At 32.1% G+C, this 20,121-nt stretch overlaps 1 protein-coding gene across 3 annotated transcripts in view; it reads right to left on the bottom strand.

The window, feature by feature from the left end:
- The window catches only part of LOC118190303 (nucleoside diphosphate kinase 5-like), a 599,363-nt gene that overhangs the window by 354,199 nt on the left and 225,043 nt on the right, over positions 1-20,121 (bottom strand). For all 3 annotated transcript variants that reach the window (XR_015040847.1, XR_015040846.1, XR_015040849.1), the window contains exon 3: positions 9,859-9,909. The gene's annotated coding sequence lies outside the window, so the exon portion shown is untranslated. The remainder of the gene's footprint in view (positions 1-9,858; positions 9,910-20,121) is intronic.

Raw genomic sequence — 20,121 nt, 5'->3', positions numbered from 1 at the left:
AGAGGATAATTAAATAATGACTTTTAATAGCTAGTAACACAGATTTAAAATGCTATTAATTGCTATGTGTATTAATTTTTACTTCCAGAAATTGAATGCAAGGGTCTCTTTTTTTGCTTTTTCAGTACCCATTTATTAGTTAATACAAAACTATGAAATATATTTGTAAAACATTATTTATTTCTTGTTGCGTTAAACTTTGCAGTCAAAAAACGCGTGTCTCCGACGACCTGTAGATATATTTTTTTACAACGATGTTCTTTTTAATTTTTTTTTGGGGGGGGCGCACAAATTCAGCCACGATCTTTTAGAACTACAGTTATAAGGTATTTCTCCCGACTTCTTAGCATTCCTTTGTGGTGTAGTTGTCAGCACGCTCGACGCGTATTCGAGAGGTCTTTGGTTCGAGTCCGGGCGAGGGCATTGCTCATTTTTCATCTCTCCTGCTTTCAAAAATACCTAATGTTTTTACACAGTGTGTTATCCTAGCCTTTTATCTCACGATACTTTGTATGACGATGGTCTTATCTTTCATTGTTTTCGTCCACGTACATAATTTCCTGCTCATTAATGTAAATACATAAGATAACTTACTTTGCATGCTCACATTAAATTTGCGCATTGCTGGCCGAGTGCGTAAGGTTCAGTTACACTAATTGATTAATGCAACACAACTTAAGGGCTATTTGCATCAATCTTATACGAAAGAATGTCTTCGTGGAGGTCTTTTAAAGAGAAATTTGCTGGTATCCACGTTACAGACAAGAAAAATCACGAAAACCTTTTTGCAACCCGTCTGTTCGCTGGGATTCGAGCCAGGTCGAACTACAGGGGTTTTCAGGTTTCAGGGAGCTCACCGCTCGGCCGCTGGTAAGCGACGGGTACGTGCGACTACTGTATACTAAAAAGACTGCTGAACTTTAAAACACTGGCTACTGTATCTGGAGTTTGTTCCTAGCAAATGCACTGGATGTAAGAGCTTTTTTATCACGAGTAACGTGAAAGCGCCGTTTTCCTTTGCAAAGTGCTCCACGAAAGAATCTTTCCCTTACACCGATAGCCTTCGCATGCTTTGTTACAGTTTATTAAACAACAAACAAACGCCATGAAATTCAGCAAACACAGTTTGAACTTCTTACAGCGTATGTTTCACTAAACCTAATTCTTACTTAAACAGGAAAATGAGTACCCGAGAAGGGAAGACATAATAAAGCAGCTATAAGACCGTCAACGATAGAAAGTATCGAAAGAATTTTTTTGCCTTTGACTGCCCCTTTCAGACCGTCCCGCAACACTTGTGCGAGAAATAAGATACCATTTACTCAACAGCTGGACTTAATGCACCTGATATAATACACACACGCCTAAAAGGAATGCCCATTTCTGTATAATAGGCATTATCTCTGGGTAACGCTCACGTTACTGTGCGTTATACTCTGGTGGATATACGATAGAACCCGTTTCTGTCTGAAGCTCCAGACATCCTTGACCTATCGCATGTTAAAGGCCGAACGTCAAGTCAGCCGTTAAAGATACCCATCTTATTATTCTTTCTTTTTTAGCAACAGAAATTTTTCATTATTTTTTTGCTTCTCCAGGGTTTATTTTTTCGGCGCCGGTAAGACAACTCACGCCCTTTTTCCTCTAGTGTTACTTTTATCAGGCCATGCATAGCAAGTGATGGCAGGGAACGTTGGTATGGCCGTTGCTGACCGCTGAGGCGTCTGGAGCAGTTTTTAGACTTTTTAACTCCTTTTCACGTTTACAAACCAACCCTCATGCATGCTCCTGTTCAGGAAAGGGCATTACACTAGCTGTCAATCTAGCACCAACATTTGAATGGAAACATATAATCAACTTCGCCAAGATCTTTCCAAGGAAGTTTTTCGAAAGTATTGTTGACGTGAATAATTTTTATCTTGACGGGGATACGCAAAAATGTGCGGCAATAAAAAAGAGAAATAGAACCTGCACAATACAATTTTAAAGAGCATTGCATTATTTTTAAAATCGGTGGCTGAAAGCGTTCATGCTGTTAATGAAAATATGTCGTTATATAAATTACCAATTCCTAAGCGTTAATATTAAACATCACATGTTGACGGAAGTGCGTCGTTACTCACATTACCAATTCTTAAAAATTAATATTAATCGTAATCGGCTTAAGGTGCAGTAACGGTTTTTCATAACGAATTCCTACAAGTTAGTGTTAGCTATGATGGTCTAACGCGTTGATGCTGTTAATGCAGATATATATTTACCTGGTTTATCAGTTCCTCATATTTGTTTAATAAATTCTGAAACATTAACCCTAACGGCTTAATGATGTAATGCAAATATGTTACAGTTTGTAGAAAGTAATATTATTCTGTTCATTGATTAGGTTTTCATTTACGGATATATCTTCTAAGAAAGTTGATATCACCTTTACGCTGATAAAAATGATGACTTACTCTTGTTGTTTCTTCGACGCTTCAACAACCGTTAGGAACATTCTAGATTTCAGTGCAAAATGAAACTATAATGAAATATTTCATATGAATGCTTTATATTCGCTGAAATAGAAGCAGGGTAGTAAAAAAAAATCAGTATTTTTAACTTTGTGATTCAAAGTAATTCAAGATTAAAAAAATATGTTATGTAGAAGAAAGTATACTATCTCTTACTCCCATAATACCAAAGATTCGAATTTTGTGTGATGATTATTAAAAATCAGTGAATTAAGAATTCTTCAACATTTTTTATTTCGGCTCTGCTTTGATGTCCTATTTCTATTTTTCTTCAAAGAAATACAGACGAATTGTGCTACTTGTATTCCTCCTTCTAATAAAATATATTAAAATATTTCTATCATTTGTAAGTATCTAATAGAAGATTTCATAGTTTTAATAGTTTTAATTTCTGAAAACAGCAGATAATGCTATATTAACTGAGTGTAAATATCCGATTATCCCAACGCCAGCTATGTGATCCTTCAATAACTGTAGTCACTTGCTCCATCTTTCTAGGGGAAGTAAAATTAAGCTTGCTTAAGTTTATTCACAGGTTTTCAGTCTTTTTTTGCTAATTTCAATAAATTTAGAGAGCACATAAACTGAGATTTTCGTAATTACTTTATAGTATTTTTTTCGAAAATTTAAATAAATTTAATAACATGTATCTATTACACTGCCCTTCAAATGTTAAGGAACAGCATTTTTTTAAAGTTCAGCATTACAAAAATGTCAGTAACATTTAAATTCGCAGTTTATGTGCATGATAGTAACGACGTTTAAGAAAACATATGCATAAAGAACAGCTACCACTTTTACTTTATATGAATTGATACTTATACAGGAATTAGAGAAAAATGCAAAAATTGTAAATTTCGTTCACGTGTGTTGATCTTCAGTTGTTATTAGCAATTTCGTTGGCAATATCCAGGAGTGTCTCTCAGTGTCCAGGAGAAATCATTTGACCGATTCATTGAGGTTGCGGGCAATCGGATGGATGGAAATGGGGATGTCACAAGCAAATACTCATAGACGTCTTAAATATCTCTCGTAATGGGGTCTACCGACTATGGAATCAATCTGAATCTGAGGATTCTGTGCCTAGAAGACATATTCCAGGCAGACCAAGAGTTACAACAACTGCGGAAGACCTTTATTTAGCTCTTTCGGCTCAAAGGAGCGCATTACTGTGCTTCAGCTCAAGGCAGATCATTTAATGGCAACAGGATCAAGAATCTCAGCTACTGAAGAGCGCAGACGCCTGCACAATACAAGTCTGTATGCAAGACGACCACTTAGAGGAGCCTATTTATGTTGGGAAAGCGAACACGTCTCCTGGAAAAGTCAACAATGGGAGTCTATTCTCTTCACAGACGATTCCAGGTTCACATTAGAGAGTGATTCAGATCGTCAGCTGATCTGAAGGGAACAAAGCACCAGATACAACCAATCCCACATTGTGGAAAGGCACACTTACAGAGGTGGTGGAATAATGGTTTGGGCTGGTTTCTATCTCAGCGGTCATACTGATTTGCATGTGTTCCATGGAGGAACTCTGACCGGTGCAAGATATCCAGACGAGATCCTTGATCAATCGCCCATATGCCGCTACTATTGGTCCTGGATTTTTTTATGATGGACGACAATGCGCGAGGGCACCAAGCTCTGGTTGTTGAAGAATATCTTGAGGGTCACGGTATGGGGCGGATGGAAAGACCAGCTCAATCCTCAGACCTGAATCCGACAGAGGATCTTTGGGACTACCTTGGGAGACAGGTACAGGCTTTAAGTCCTTCTCCAAGGTCGTTAGATCAGCTTGAACAAGGATTACTCTGTGGATGATCGTTGCTTCCCATTTTATTGATCAACGATTTAACTGACAGCATGGAACGTCGCTGTCCCCATTTGCATTGCAGCTAGGGGTGGACATATTCCTTAATAGAGCACATTTCTATAATGTTACCACCACATTTTTCTTCAAAATACTGTGATGTACTGTTTCTCCAAGACTGGTTTCTCACCAAAAAGTGCAACTGTTTGTTGTAATTCATGTTTGTGTTGAATTTTAGAAACATCCTATGTCGCATTCATTAAAGAACTGCTTAGTAAACATATCTTCTATATTTCTTGTTTCTATGTTGCTTCGTTCTCAAATTAAGACACAAAAGACATGTTGTTCCTTAATTTTTGGAGAAAAGTGTATTTAAATAAATAAAAATTAAGGCCTAATTATAAAATATATTGAATAGACATATATGTTCTATGTAAGTAAAAATTAATGCCTATCTTTTAAAGTTTTTGCTGAATAAAAACATGCTTTTCTTTTAATTTCGGATAAAAATAGAAAGTAATTTCAAAATTAAACGGAACACTGAAAATTTATAAATTTAAAATAAAACTACTATAACCATACATAAAATAAATCATTAACAAGACGTTTTTTAAAAAAAATTCCATTAGAAGATTTTATTTAGTACTAATTTTAAAGAAGGGAAAGAAGCGACTAAGAAATGAAAGACATCAGTTTTGAAGAATTTAAATTACGGTATACACAAATCGCAATTAAACATTAACGACACAGAAATTAATTTAGTGCAAGAAAAGTTCATTCAACTTATTCTCATTATTTCGGCTTTCTCCTTAATAAATAATTGCGATTTAAATTCAGTTAATTTTTAAAACGTTTATACTTTGCCACAAATACTTGAAATTAGGAATGACATGCAAGAAAGTAAAAAATTTCCTTCTTTCGCTTTCAGTATAATTAATCAATAATGCTAAAAGACAAAAGTGTGCATTAATGAAATATATAATTTATATTTCACTACTAAGTACGCAAAAATTAGCAAATTTTTACATTCTCTTAAAATTTTAGTTTACATTCTTTTTCAATACCAATTCACATAAAGCTTGCTATATAACTACACATTATAGTAATTTTATTAATACCTGTACTTATTTTCTTATATTTGTTTGTATTTTGCTGTATACTGGTTTTTATTATCCTAAAAGGATGAAATGCGATTTTCCTTCAAATAACTATATATGCGTCATTTCACTTTTCATTCGATTTTGCTGCTATTCGGCAAAATGCAATTCGGATATTTATCTTTCAGACTGAACCTGTCTATTGTGGATTAACAAATAAGCTGCCTGAAAGCAATAGATACAGTTTTTAAGTACATTCGCTTACTTTTGAATCAGTTTGATTTAAATAATAACAATGCATTTAATTCATGATCTAATTAAAAACATTCAATATTTTCAAAGAATGACGTTATATATTCTTTTCATTACTTATTTCATATTTTGTAAAACTTTAATGAATTTTTGATTAACAAACTAAAAGATTTGAAAGCGAGCACGGGCAACACTGTACAGAATAAAATATTTTTATCTCCAGCGAGCAAGACTGTCTGCCGAATATTCTAAAGATATTCTGCTTTTAAATATTTTGTGGTATTGTTGTTGAATCAAATTTTATGTGCGAAAAACTTGATATTTACTAAATAATGTTAACACACAACACGTTAATAATAAAAAGACAAAAAAAAAAGTTTTGCAAGAAAGACATCTTACTTAGAAAACTGAACACTGATATGGTGATAAAAACTGAAAGGAGAGGGGGGGGAAGGAAAAAGAAAAATTTATTCCAATGCGCCTAAAAATATGCTGCTAAAAAACTTTTTAAATTTTTATTTTGATGTTGAACTGTATATTGTGTAAGTGCGAAGAAAACGATAACAAAGCTAAAAAGACACACAAAAAGGTTAGCAGGAGTAAGTGCAATAGTGTGACTGGAAGACTGCGAATTCACCAAGAGCGCAAAAACCCTAAACAAATTCTTCTGGGCGAACGTTAAAAATCTGAAACCTTTCAGACTTGGTTTTAATTACAGTACAAAGTCCGAGATCCGGACGTCCAATATCCGGAATGATCCAAAATCCGGACCTCAAAGGCCTACTACTAACTTTTTTATTATTTTATTATATTTCTTTAAGTGTGCTGTACGCATGCGCATTTGATTTACCCTCGCGCATAATACATCATGTGGAGAGTCCTCATTCTTAATTTCACCGCACTAAATAAAATACACACCTCGTTATTGAAGAAACAATCTGAAACATCCTACAGATACATCGTTGATTTTACACCTACTCATATTTTATACCCTTGATGCTAACCTGTCGAATCATATTTATTATAATTTGCTTTCATCACCGCATGTTTATCAACATACGACAACTTGAGTAATGACTCATGAGTAATATAGTTCGACTGCCTCATCCGCGACCATGAGCGCAAACACGCATGCGTTATTCGGACCGAATTATTCTTAAAATTCGGTGGAAGGATGGGGAATTTCTTTCCTTCCAGCATAGTTCTTTCCGGAGAAGAGAAACCTTTCACGTCCCAGCAAGTAATACCGTCCCTTTTGGATGAGTCTATGTGCTTTGGTAGAATGCCAACCAGGGTTGCGCTTGAGGCGGTCGAACTATACCTAGACAATTTTTATATATATATATATATATATTAGTAATTGAGAAACAGCATAGAAACCTTTTATGTTGACATTACGCTTGGCGGATGATTACAGATTTAAGTTTGATGCGCTAAGAAATGTTAAGATGCGCTAAGATATGTTGACGGGAAAAATTTAACAAAAATTTCTTTCCATATGCTAAAAGTAGATTTTGCTAATGATACTCATAGGCCAAAAGATTACATTTAGTGCTATTTGAATTAAGAATAACTGATTTGTTATTCCCATAAACCCAGCGCCAGAGTTCATATGCCAGCACCGGGCAGCAGAATTTAGGAAAGACAAAGGGAGGCGCTTCCATTGTGAATTTAGGAGCCACAGAGACTGCATCAGGCGCCGGCCCTCAACAAGCCTTAAGTACATGTGTGAATTTATTTATTCAGGACTCATATAAGCATTATGCATGTGCAAGAAATAAGCGTAAGTATAATAAATAACTAAACTAATACAACTCAGTACGCGATAGAAGCACGATGAAATTTAGCGGAACAACTTGTCTTCAGTCGCCAATCTCATAATACATAGCCAAATTTGTATAACGAACGATAGCTAATTTTTATGATGATAGCCGCGAATCTAAAGGTTTTCGAATATCGCAAAGCAAAGGTGAAATTTTCCAATTAGTGGATTTTGTAAAGAAATGTGGAGAAGCGGCAATAAATGAATAGGATATAAAAGGAGTTTTTCACTGCGATGACAATCCTCAATCATCAGTCAATTACCGGATGGCGAAATCTGTAGTATGATTCTAGATCCAGAAAATACCGCTACTGACAGAAACGAAAAAAATTTCGATTGACAAGTTAGTCGGCATCTAGACACAACAATTACGAGACTACAACACTGGAACTTTGTAGCTGAATAAGAAATTATGTCTGTCTATAGCGGGGGTTTTCAACCGGTGGTACGCAAAAAAGCACAGTATTTTTAACTATTAAATTCAAAAATTAAAACTCCAACATCTTGACTGAGTGTTTTCTCTAACACTCGTAAATTTATGCGATCTGAGCTTTCTTCAAGAGTAGTGGTGGTAGTAGTACTTTGTGGTGGTCGTGCTAAAGGTTTTCAATTTGTGTTTAGATGGTACGCATTAATCAAAAGTATAGAATTAAAGAGAAAGTATTAATACGAAAAACGAAGCAACTTAAACAACTTGAAAGAAATATTTAATAAAGTAAAAAAAATAGAATTAAGCTTTTTTTGATAAATTTTTATACCCTTTAGATCATATAAATGCTTCATTATTTCATAAATCACGATTTCATATTTTTAATTTTATCATTTCTACATGACATCTTACTATCTTTAAACTGATGATCTAATATCCGGAAAAATCCCAAATTCGGAATCGCGGAAGTCCCGACGAGTCCGGATTTGGGACTTTGTACTGTATTAGTTTTCTCTCCTGTTTTATTGTACTTTTATGTGCACGCTTATGGATTGTTTTATAATTTTTAATTTATGCGAACTAACTACATTTTAGGTGTTTTTATTTTGCATTATTTGTCATCAGTGTAAATACATGTTAGAAGTATGTTAGATATAACCGGATATATACGTCCTTAAATTAGGCTTTTAAAGCATTATTTACAAAATTTTTATTATGTGTTTAAAAGACTATTAAGCTTTTAAAACACATTTTTATGTTGGCGAAGAAGATTTATCTTATATTCATCTTCCGCCTCCCTCCCTTCTGTTCGGTAAGCATAAATAATGCCTCTGTATTTATTACAAATACAGTCTTACCTTCAACGACTGGAATTTCGTTAAATACTTAAAACTTTTATTCTTCGCTCAGCGAACCATTTTGCAACGTGATGTGTATTATCAACTCTGAAATTGTGAGCTTAATAGTTAAGTGATTTTGCATTTTTAGGGCAGAATGTAGAACATTTTTTCCTTTATGAAGAATTACAGTGATAGTTGTCAGTTCAGAATAAGTTAGCTTGAACTTGATCTTCTTCATCTACAAAAAACAGCAATTCCCGCTTAAAACAGCAATTCAGGGTTACGTTTAGCTCTCCATATGGCTTGCACATTAAGGAAATCTTAATGAATTGTTAACATACAAGGATATTAAATTCAGTGCAATTAACCAAGTTACAGATTAACTGGGTCTTGACTAAAAAGGGTTATGTTTGTTTACTATGCAAAATAATGAAAAAATTACTATCATAAATTATTAGAACAAAGTAAAATTTTTAAGGAAAATGCAAAAAAGAGAAAAAAATCGTGAGACAACAGCAGTGATAGCAGATGATGTCACAATGTTTAGAAATTACTTTATCTACAACAGTACGTAATTATATTGTACACTCTGGAATTTATAAACATTGTTAAATTATCCATTAAATTAAATCGAAAAAATCAACATTATTTAATGTATAGCCAATTAAACGTCTGTTTCCCATTGACTCCTATCGAAAGACAACAGTAATGTAATAAAACAGAGTTTTTTCTATTTTACAATGTATTATTCTTGTTCTGAAGGCTGATTTAATGTACATATTCAAATGAACATATTGTTCAAATAAGCTACTTAGCAATAACAGGTAAATTGTTAATAGTATTTTCTGTTGATTATAATATTTGTTATCCTCTTCACAGTGCTTTTTTTTTAACTGCTATCGATTTAAACATGATTTTGGGTTAACCGTGGACGTCGCTCCCCTTATTACTTCGATCAATCTGAAGTCTACTACGGACATTGACAGATTATGAAGAATGCAATTTAAATATTTAACGTACTTCCACTGTACTGTAATTTAAAAAAAAAAAGTGCGAAGAATGAAAGAATTAAATAACGAATAAATGAAACCTTACCTATTAAACTCTTATTACATAAGATTCGTTTTCAATTAAGTGAAATTTCACCTATAAAGAAAAGAGAAAAAAATTAGAAATAAAAAATATATAATTAAAAAATACTTTGTAGCTTGTTCATATATAATATACATCAGCTACACTGATTATAAACATGCAAATAGTTTACCAAAAAGGATAAAATTCTATACTAAGGCAGATAAATAAAGAAATTATTTGGAATTAAGATAGCAAAACTTCAAACCAATCAAGAATGAATTTACACTGCCTTCAGGTCTGAAAAGCAGATCTTGAGTTGTTTCCAGAACAGAAGGCTTCCGAACTAGTGTAACTGCAATTAATAATTTTCAACTTTGCAAATGATATGAATTTAGGACAAACTATATTCAAAACACTTAATTTTGTTCTTTTCCTCGGTTATCAATAAATGATGAGGGCAACGGCCCTCATCATTTATTCAATCAAATTTTCCTTATATTCCTTAGAGAAATTGTGCTTTTAACAGTGCATATTGTTCAGCACTCATGCAATCATTCTGTTTGCCTGTTTCAGAACATTGTACAATAAATTACATGAGATACAGACATAGATATAAGGCATACAGATATAAATTACACGAGATATAGACATACACACTTCTGTGTAAAACGTATTTTGCATTAAGGCATCTAGCCTAACTGTAAACTAAATATAATCTAGTATACCTTCTGAGCACGTTTACACCAAGTTAGGTTACGCTATGATGTCGATAACAAGACATTTCGCCTTAAAATAATAGATAGAGTTTGTCAGAAAGTAACTCCACTGTTCAAGCAGTTCACTCACATTTGCAATTACAAAATAAATATTAAAATAAATAATGTAATTGTAATACAGTTCTTAAGCATACAAGTAAAAACATTCGTGCTTTGGTCGTAGTAATGCTTTAAGTAATACTAAAATCACATTATATTAACTACATAGTTACAGTCAAAAAAACTTCTCCCAATAAAAGTACAAAATTTTGACACGCTTTGGACTTCAGCAATCCGTATTATCCAAAGTACTACATTATCAAACTATATTCGCGTAATACAATACAAATAATATTAATAATGTATTCAACGCACGTACAAACATTCATGCAACGTATTCAATGTATCGCTAAATGAAGCTTTTTTAGCATCTCGCACAAACATGCATTTAGAGGAAACAGAAGCCGAATAACCAGGAGTGTCAAACTACTAAGTATCCAATTTTCGGAATTTTGTTGCATTTCAGCGATTAAATCATTGACACTTATAAATGAAGCGAATGAATACGTTATGCAGTTTTATCTCTACATGTAAAATGGACCTTTCCTGAGATCCATGGTTCCACACGATTCTAATCTTTCGCAAATATAGTTTTTTCAAAAATATGACTAACAATAATATTCAGCTCTCAGAAATATTATCATCACTTTCAGACATGACAACATTTCAAAGACGAATATAATACATATTCTAGAAAAAAATTTCTGTTTTCAGATTGTATATTACGCCCAAAGGGTTTGTTTTTAACGTTTTGTGTGTTACCTTTATTTATTAGATATCATATTCTTCGCACTTAAACTATAAAATTCAGTTCAATATAAGTTTCACAAAATAATTTTAAAAGAGAATATCTTTAGAATTTCTGACACACAATATCGCGCGCTGGAGATAATTCCCCCCCCCCGGTATAGTGTTGCCATTTCTCGCTTTGAAATCGTTGAGTTTCTTAATCAAAAATAACTGCTTTACAAAATATGAATTAAATAATAAAACAAATTCCAAATTCCGAATTTAGGCTTCCAGATGCCCATATTCGGGTGAAGACGTACGTTATTCAAAATTTGATGGTTCTAGGTACCGTTGGTTTTATCACAATGTGAGAAACATATTTATGCAGATTCTTCATTATTTAATTTCTTTAAATGTAATACAGGGCGACAAAATTTGGTGGCAACAATTTGAAAAGTGAAACGCCACAAAAGGCCGAAACGAAATTAATAGCCCTTCTGGCCTAAAGCCCTTTCGGCTAATAATTAAAACAATTGATGAGTTTTCCTGTATTGCAGATATAATAAAATTTGGTATCTATTGCATTGTTTGTTTGCAATGGATTTTAAAAATGCTTCACGGAATTATGAATTTTTGTGATATCAGACTCTACTGCGAAGAGAAAATGAACTTTTTACAATGCTTATAAAACAAACTGAATTTTTATTTCACTCGTGTTACGCTAATTAATATCACATGAATAACAGCTTTCTTGTGTTAGAAAATTAAAGCTAATTATCTGCTTCAAAAGACTAGACGTTTCTAATTAGAATGTAGAAAGTCATCATTATTCATTTGTGTATTCTGTTAAGAATTTTTAAGCGAAGGGGGAGGGGAACTTTCTTTAGAAAGAGAATTTAATGCACTTGCTCTGAAAAGAAATGAGGATATCTCATCTGTTATAGAAAATTTAAGAATAACTAAAGAAAGAGTTGATAAAAGACTAAAAGTCAAGAAAATCCATACAAAAAATTTATCAAAATAAACAGTATCGGAAAAGAAGTACATGGCACCATTCATTTATCGGCATTTCGATGTTACGAGCGTATCCGACGAATTTTTCTTTCATTTCATGTAATTTTTTTAATCAATTAATTTATTTATTCAATTTTATGGATTATAAGATGGCACCCACAGATCAACAGCTTATCCCCAGCTTAGGTAAGGAACCACAGGTAAGTAAGTCCCAGCAGAATAAAAATAATTGCTTCATGACACCAATCTCCAGATGAATTATTTTAAATAAAATATTACGTTAAAAAACGTATTGATTAGTATGTGAGGTTACAGTTATTTAATTAAGACAAAGCAACTCGAGGACGATCTGCCTACTAACAGATGCCTACTAAGATGCCTTCATAGAGGACATTTTAGGGGAAATACTCAAACTCACGTTACTCAAGACAAAAACTACGAAACCACCCATGCTGACAGCCATAACAATATTCAGAGACTTCACCGCTCGGCCTCTGGTAACATACGATCATAACCACAATACAATCTCTGAATACGATCATAACTACAATACAATCTATTGCAAACAACAATATAGCCTATTGCAAGCTTCTGAAACCAAGCGCTTCCTTATCGCACTAATAAATACATTTTGGATACAGTAATTTCAAACTGCAGTATAATAATTGAACATAAACGCCTTTTTAGGGGGGGATAGAAGAAGCATTCGATTTATAGTATAGCTTATTGTTTAGCGAAATGATAATATTAATATTATGAATATATGAGTATTGCTTATTATTTATCGTATAGATAGTACACTTTATTTTCTATCGAAAAGTTTACAATTTAGGCAGGTAAATAAACAATTTGACTAACTTATATATTACCAGCAGTATGCTCCAAATATACCTTTGTTAAGATTTCCAAAGCGTACTTAAATTCAAACTTAAGTTTGATTATTGCTAATAAAGTTTTGCATACAAGTTATACAATGTCATACTTAACGTTATTTTTATCAAATAATTAAATTTATTTATCAAATAATTAAAGATAAAAGAGTGTGGAAACATATCTCTTTTATTCAGTCACAAAATATGATCTAGCAAATTAAAATAATTTCTACCTGACAAATAAGACTAAAATCATCCAATTCACACGTTTCCGCATTCCGCCAAAGAATACTAATCGATGGCGGAAACTTCCATTTGCAAAGAACCGAAGAAAGAAATAAGCTACTTAAATGAATGAATTGAATTATAAAATTCTAAGCATATTTTCATGAATTACATTATAGCTTGCCCAAGTGCTTATACGGTTTGATATTTAACATACACTGCTATAAGATCAAACGAAACAAAATCCCTGAAGTTTGGAAACCCCTAAGTTACAGAGAGAAGGGTGCCCCTCTTTGCAACTTAGAAGTAAATTAAGTCTTCTCTTCGTAACCCAATAAGAACCGCTTAGTTTTTAGGTATGTCAATGAAGTTCTGGGTTAAATTTATATATAATGGTGTAATGCTCTAGGTTTGCATTGTTTAATTCTTCAATGAGGACATGAAATCTTGAGTCACCAATGTTAATCTTGTTAATGCAATAAATTACGAGCACAATTTTTTTAAGCAAGTGAGGAGCAATTTTTACTTCCTTGCGCGAAGTAAAAAGGAAGTATTGTAACCGCGAAAAATTTCAGGTAGCATATTTCAACGAAAATATCTATTTTGAACGCTATCGAATGCAATTTAACGATGTTTTTTCGTGACATCTGTACGTAAAAACAGAATAAAAGACTCTTTTCCTCCCAAAAAATTCTAAAACTGCTTTAAAATTAATTCTGAAGAGAATTTTTCACGGTGTCTGTACGTAGTACGTATGTATCTCGCAAAACGAGTAGCTTCAGAGCGTTGAAATTTTGTATATAGGACTGCTATAACATGTAGATGTGCACCTCGTATTTTGGTTGCAATCGGCCCCGCCAAACGTATATAAATATATTTATATATATATCCACTCTGTTACCCGGCTCAGTGATCTCAGTTTCTTTACTCTTATATGTTTGTAAATTGTGCATTTTTTCCTTTAAAAATGATTGAATTGTGTTGTTCTTATCTTTCGGTTAAGGTTTTTATGCTTTAAAAATTTTCAAGCAATATTTGTAGAGTTATCAACAATTTAAAAGCTGTTTAAGTGAGGTTAAGCCTAATATTTAAATAACACGGCGGACATGTTTGTTTACATTTGAAATAGCAGAATGGTTGTAGTTGCCAATGTAGAGAGACTAAGCCTCGCAACAACAAAGATAACGCCTTCATATATTATTACGAATTAAATCATGCTTAATCCATTCTGGAATTTTTTTCGAGGAAATAAGTGTTTAGGATTTACTTCGTAATTCTTAATATAGCTATTTTGAGTTTTTCTGTATTTTTGCCTTGTCGCGAAGTGAGAACTGAATTAATTGAATAAGAAATATACTGAATCGTCCGTGAAAAACTCTTTCTTTCTTGTTTTGTTTGCTTAACTTCTTTTATGTATCATTCTAGATTTATTATAGTATTTGAATAGAACATGTGGCAACGATTAGATAATTTTTCAAATGATATAGATTTTGTGCATTCTGAGTTACAATATGAACAAAATATAACGCTGTTAAGTGAATCTAGCGCCAGAGTGTCGCTATGGTAAACAAATATAGTGAAATTTAAAAGTTGCATTTATTCTATTGTGGTTTATGCGCTTTCGACGAAGTAGATGTAATTCAATCCAATTAGTTTAAATAAAATGCAAGAAAAATGCGTATAATTTAATATTCCGTACAAGGAAGTCGTGGTGTACACATCAGATTTTTTCTTTTAATCATACAGCTAAAAAAATGTTACATTTTATATGAATGGCAAAAATAAAACTTCATTTTCAAGTATCCTCACGTATCACACCAAAAATTCTCTTTTACGTGCATCATAATTTAATATTGTATTTCTGAAATGTAAATTTTATTTACTTTAATGTTCTTAATTAGTGTAATTAAGGAAAGCATGTATCGCGCATTTTTGTAATGTAATGATCTATCTACTGTAGTTTATATAGCGAACACCTATGTATTTTTATCTTATTTGAAATTGTGCTCCTTTAGTGCAATATTTCAGTGTAGTATACGACAGTAACAATTTTGTATTATAACCTAGGCATGTTAAATGACTCAGATGCACTAAGGCCTTGTAATGCCATGCAATTTTGAAGTAGATTGGAGTTAACACCCGGGGCAACCATTTGCGGCTTCAGGAACTTAAAGCCTCTAGATAAGTACAGGACGTGTGAAAAATACCTGTTTAGCTGTGTTAGCTGACCCACCAGCGGCTGAGCGGTAAAATCGTTGAATACTGGCAGTTCCGACATGAGTTCGATTCCTTTCCCATGTGTAACGTGTATAGGAGCCAGTTTCTATTAGAAAGTCCTCCACGAAGGCATCCTTCCTCTTGGGCAGATAGTCATAGCGCATTGCCTCAATCAAGTAAACAAAAACCTCTGTTGGCTACCAGGTGTACCAGGTACCTCCGTCACTTGTCACCTGTTATTCATTACGTTCTTAAAAGCTTTCTTCAACAGGCGTCAGAATATTATTTTGAGTACCTGCTTTTTTTTTTTTTTTTTTTTTTTTCCCTGATATCTTGCCTACTGAAATTATAATTATATGCCACTTTTATCTTATTTATAACATGTTATTCATACATTCTTTTATTAACTGCTCAAAATAAATTAGTGTTTGGTCAGTTAAGTTAAGCTTTCGTACGGAAGTACTCTTACTCCAAGTGGAAAAATTTTATTTTAATACTAATTTATTTTTTCCTCCTTTATCCTTAACTTTTTTCTTTACTTTCGTCTTACGGCGAAATATTGTTTGCAGTAACGCTGTATAATGTTTTTCCCTATTATCTTCACGTGCTACAGAAAAACCACATTACAAGGGGATTATCTGTAGTTACTGCTAAATAGCCCAGAGATGTAAGAAAATTTAATAATAATACCAGACTGGAAAGTCATTTATTTTATTTGCACACGAATGATTAATTACCACATTTTCTAATCTACCAAACGACATTAAACAGTTATTTTGAGTTTTAAACTTAACTATGTTTAATTTCTGTGACCTGCACAGAAAAAAAAAAAAAAAAATACTTAAAAAAATAAAATACTATTAAATAACAAATATAAAATACTATTAAAGAAACAAGAAATACTTAAAAATGCTCATTTCCAATAAATAATAATGGGTAGTACTTTAATTTAAAAATTAATTTTCTAATTTAAGAAGTAAGCAAAATCAATGATTTATTACACAAAATGAGAAAATAAATCAATGCAAATAATATTTATAAATTAACAATAAAAATGTACATGTGTAAAAAAATGTGTAAAAACTTAAACTACCGTAACGTAATTAATTTATATACTTGTATATTCTCAGAATACATCAATTTCATATTTTAAGCTTTTGAATACGTACTTTTTTTTAATTTTTGCTGCGCTTATAATAACTACAGCAATTTTGTGCTTTTCTTATATTTAAAAACGAAAGAAACGAGTTAAACATAAGAAATCAAACAATATAAAAACAATGCGTTATGCTCTTGCTTATTCTTAATTTATTTTGAAGTTAATGCCAAATTAATAACACACCTCAAATGAATTCAACTGTCAAGCTGCCGACAGGAAATACTTAAAAAAAAAAAAAAAAAAAAAAAAAAGACATCTATATAAACAAGTAAATAAATTATAAAATTCCATTTCGCGGTTTAGTTTATTTTACCGCCAACAGATAACGAAATATGATGATGAATTGCTCTCCAATTGCGAATCATTCGCTCAAAGTTTATGTGAAACAGATGTTCCCGACACATCTGCATTCAGATTCCACACAGCTGGTGGGAGTCTCTTGCCAAACACAATTTAACCGCGACCCTTAAAATACAGATGTAGATGATTCACATATTTATTCTTTTCAACCTTTTGATCTTTCTCATGGGATCTCAATTAGCAGGTGACCATCGTATTGAGAGCAATGTAAATATACACTATTCTGCATTCATATTCTCTTCTTGTAACTTTTTTGGTTGTAATAAAAATATATTCAATTGAGAAAGGATACTGCTTTTAGGATCCGTATCCTTATTACTCATAGCATTAATAACAAACATGTTAATGAAGTCCCGTTTTAAACAAATCAGAGGGAAATGTAAATCTCGTTTATCCGAGGCCAAATGTGCGACGTGTTTGAACGGATAGACTTATTTTATAAATTTATTTAATTAAAAAATTGTTTTTTGACGCTGTGCTTGTCACTTGCTAAGTTTACTTTCAGTTCTATAAGTACTAACACAACATTTAAATCAACACAGAAAAAAAATTCTTAAAACCTTTAGTAGAACATATTTTGTATCGATGAAATGCATCCACTTTTCCAAGGTATATAACAATATAAATTCAGTCATTCCATCCTTGACTATAACAATAATGTTTTTACTCGCAGTTGTTCACACACACACTTCTGTCTGTGTGTATAGCATTTTCGATGGAAGACGACGTAGATCAATGATGATGAAGATGCTGCACGAAGAAAGCGCTCGTCATAGCCGGTTTAATACTTTTTTATTCTTAACAAACGCATATTTAACAGAAAATATACAGCATAATAAACTCAATTAGTGCGCCAGTTCTTCTGTGCCTTGGTTAAGATCGGTGATTACTGGTATATAGACTTTATTTGGGTTCAATCCCAAGTTTTGGTTTCACTTATCTTTATTGGCCAATTTACGTTCCAGTCTGCAAATTTTAATATTGTTATTGGCTGAAGCATTATGCAAATACTGCGCCAAGAGCATTATATAAAAATAGTTTAAGGACAGAAAGGGAAAACAACCAAATTGAAAATGAGACTTAAAAAGCTATTGAAAATAAAAAAATAGGATTTATCTTACCTATTTTTTTAATATTGCACACATATATATTTATCTTTTGTAGTGTATTTTATGATGCTTGTAAAACATAGTAATAGACGTTTAAATGGCCCACAATAAAAATTATCACTTGATAATGTTAGTCTAGCTTACTTAATGCCAATAAACAGAAATAATAATAATAATAATAATAATAAAAAGATGACTATTTTGATTTAACTAGGCCGTTAAATTAAAGTCAAGCTAAATTTAAGTCATGCAGAATTTAAATTTCAATCTACAATGCTAATTAAAATGATGATGAGGGTCACATTTTCTCTTATTTAATATTACTTACGTTAAAAAAGGAGCAAAACAAAATTACTAATTATATATATATATATGATGTACCAGCTTCTGTCCAGAATAAATAGCTTGGTGACGAAATATAGATGTAGTCATAACTTAAATTATCAGACGATAAAAAAACAGGATTCATTTATTATTGGTCAGGAGAAATAGCAGTTACAAAATCATATTTCCGGAGTAAATAAAAAAGAATTACTAATAACTTTTTGTATGAAGTTTACTGCATCGTTACATTAACGAAAAGACCCCGATATTCCTTTGCGAGTCCTTTTATAGCCTCTGGAAAGGCGGAGCTTCCAAGAAATGACGTCAGCCTCGTCAGCCATTCCAGTTCGCTTTAAATATCTCCAGAACATTCTATAATTGTACGTGTAGAAAAGGCGGGAAAAACAACTTGACTACGGGGCTGTGGATTTAATTCCACGTACTTTCAAATAAGAGACCGTCGCCATTAAAAATGAAAAGAACATACAGTTAGAATTTTAAGTGTATTCTTGACTATGGAATTTTGTTATTACATACATATATATATATGCGCGCACACACACACACACACACACATATATATATATATGAACATAAAGCTTTCAAAAGTAATAATCCAATAAAATTAAATTGGAGTCAAAAAAGGCAGTTCCCTTAATATTAATAATTGAAACCATGCAAAAATTTCTTCACTGCAACTAAATATAATAAAAATTAATATAAGAGTTCATCAGTATAATGAAACCGAAAAATAAAAAGCAAATTGGTAATAGAAATAAAAATTAAAATAAAAATAAAATGTAAATTCCTAATAGAAATAAAAATAATAAATCAATCTTCTTTGTCTGAAACCCTAACTCAGAACTCATCAGGGCAAAATGAATTAAAAGTTTCATAAAAGTCGATTTAATGTGTCTCGAATACATGTTTCGTTCTTCTGAATCATTTGAGATCAAAAACCGATAAAAGATTCAATCAAATATTTAGGAAAATAAATAAATAAATAAATAAATAAATCCAGTTCAAGAGCACTATCGCAAAATACTTTTAAATTGAGCATATCTTTAGAATTTGATACAGAATTTCGCACGCTGGAGATAAAAATTTTTTTTCTGTACAGCGTTGCCATGGCTCGCTTTGAAAGCCTTGAATTTGTTAATCAAAAATTAGTTAAAGTTTCACAAAACATGAAATTTGATCATAAAACAAATTCCAAATTTGGGCTTCCACATGCCCATATTCGCAGTAGGATTACGTCATTCAAAATTCGATGGCTCTATGAACCGTTGTTTTATCATAATGCGAAAAATATACATACATTTATGCAGATTTTTCATTATTTAATTTCTTCAAATATAATGCAGGATTCTTAACATTTGGTGGCAACAGTTTGAAAAATGAAACGAACATTTATAGTGATTCAAAGCAAAATCGCAAAAAGAAAAAAATAGTCCTTCAGG

This window comes from Stegodyphus dumicola, chromosome 4, assembly GCF_044657685.1.
Source record: "Stegodyphus dumicola isolate Sdum_Otavi_A_Nest chromosome 4, ASM4465768v1".
Lineage (NCBI taxonomy): Eukaryota > Metazoa > Arthropoda > Arachnida > Araneae > Eresidae > Stegodyphus > Stegodyphus dumicola.
The sequence above is the reverse complement of the archived record's forward strand: the minus strand, read 5'-3'. Positions and strand labels throughout refer to the sequence as shown.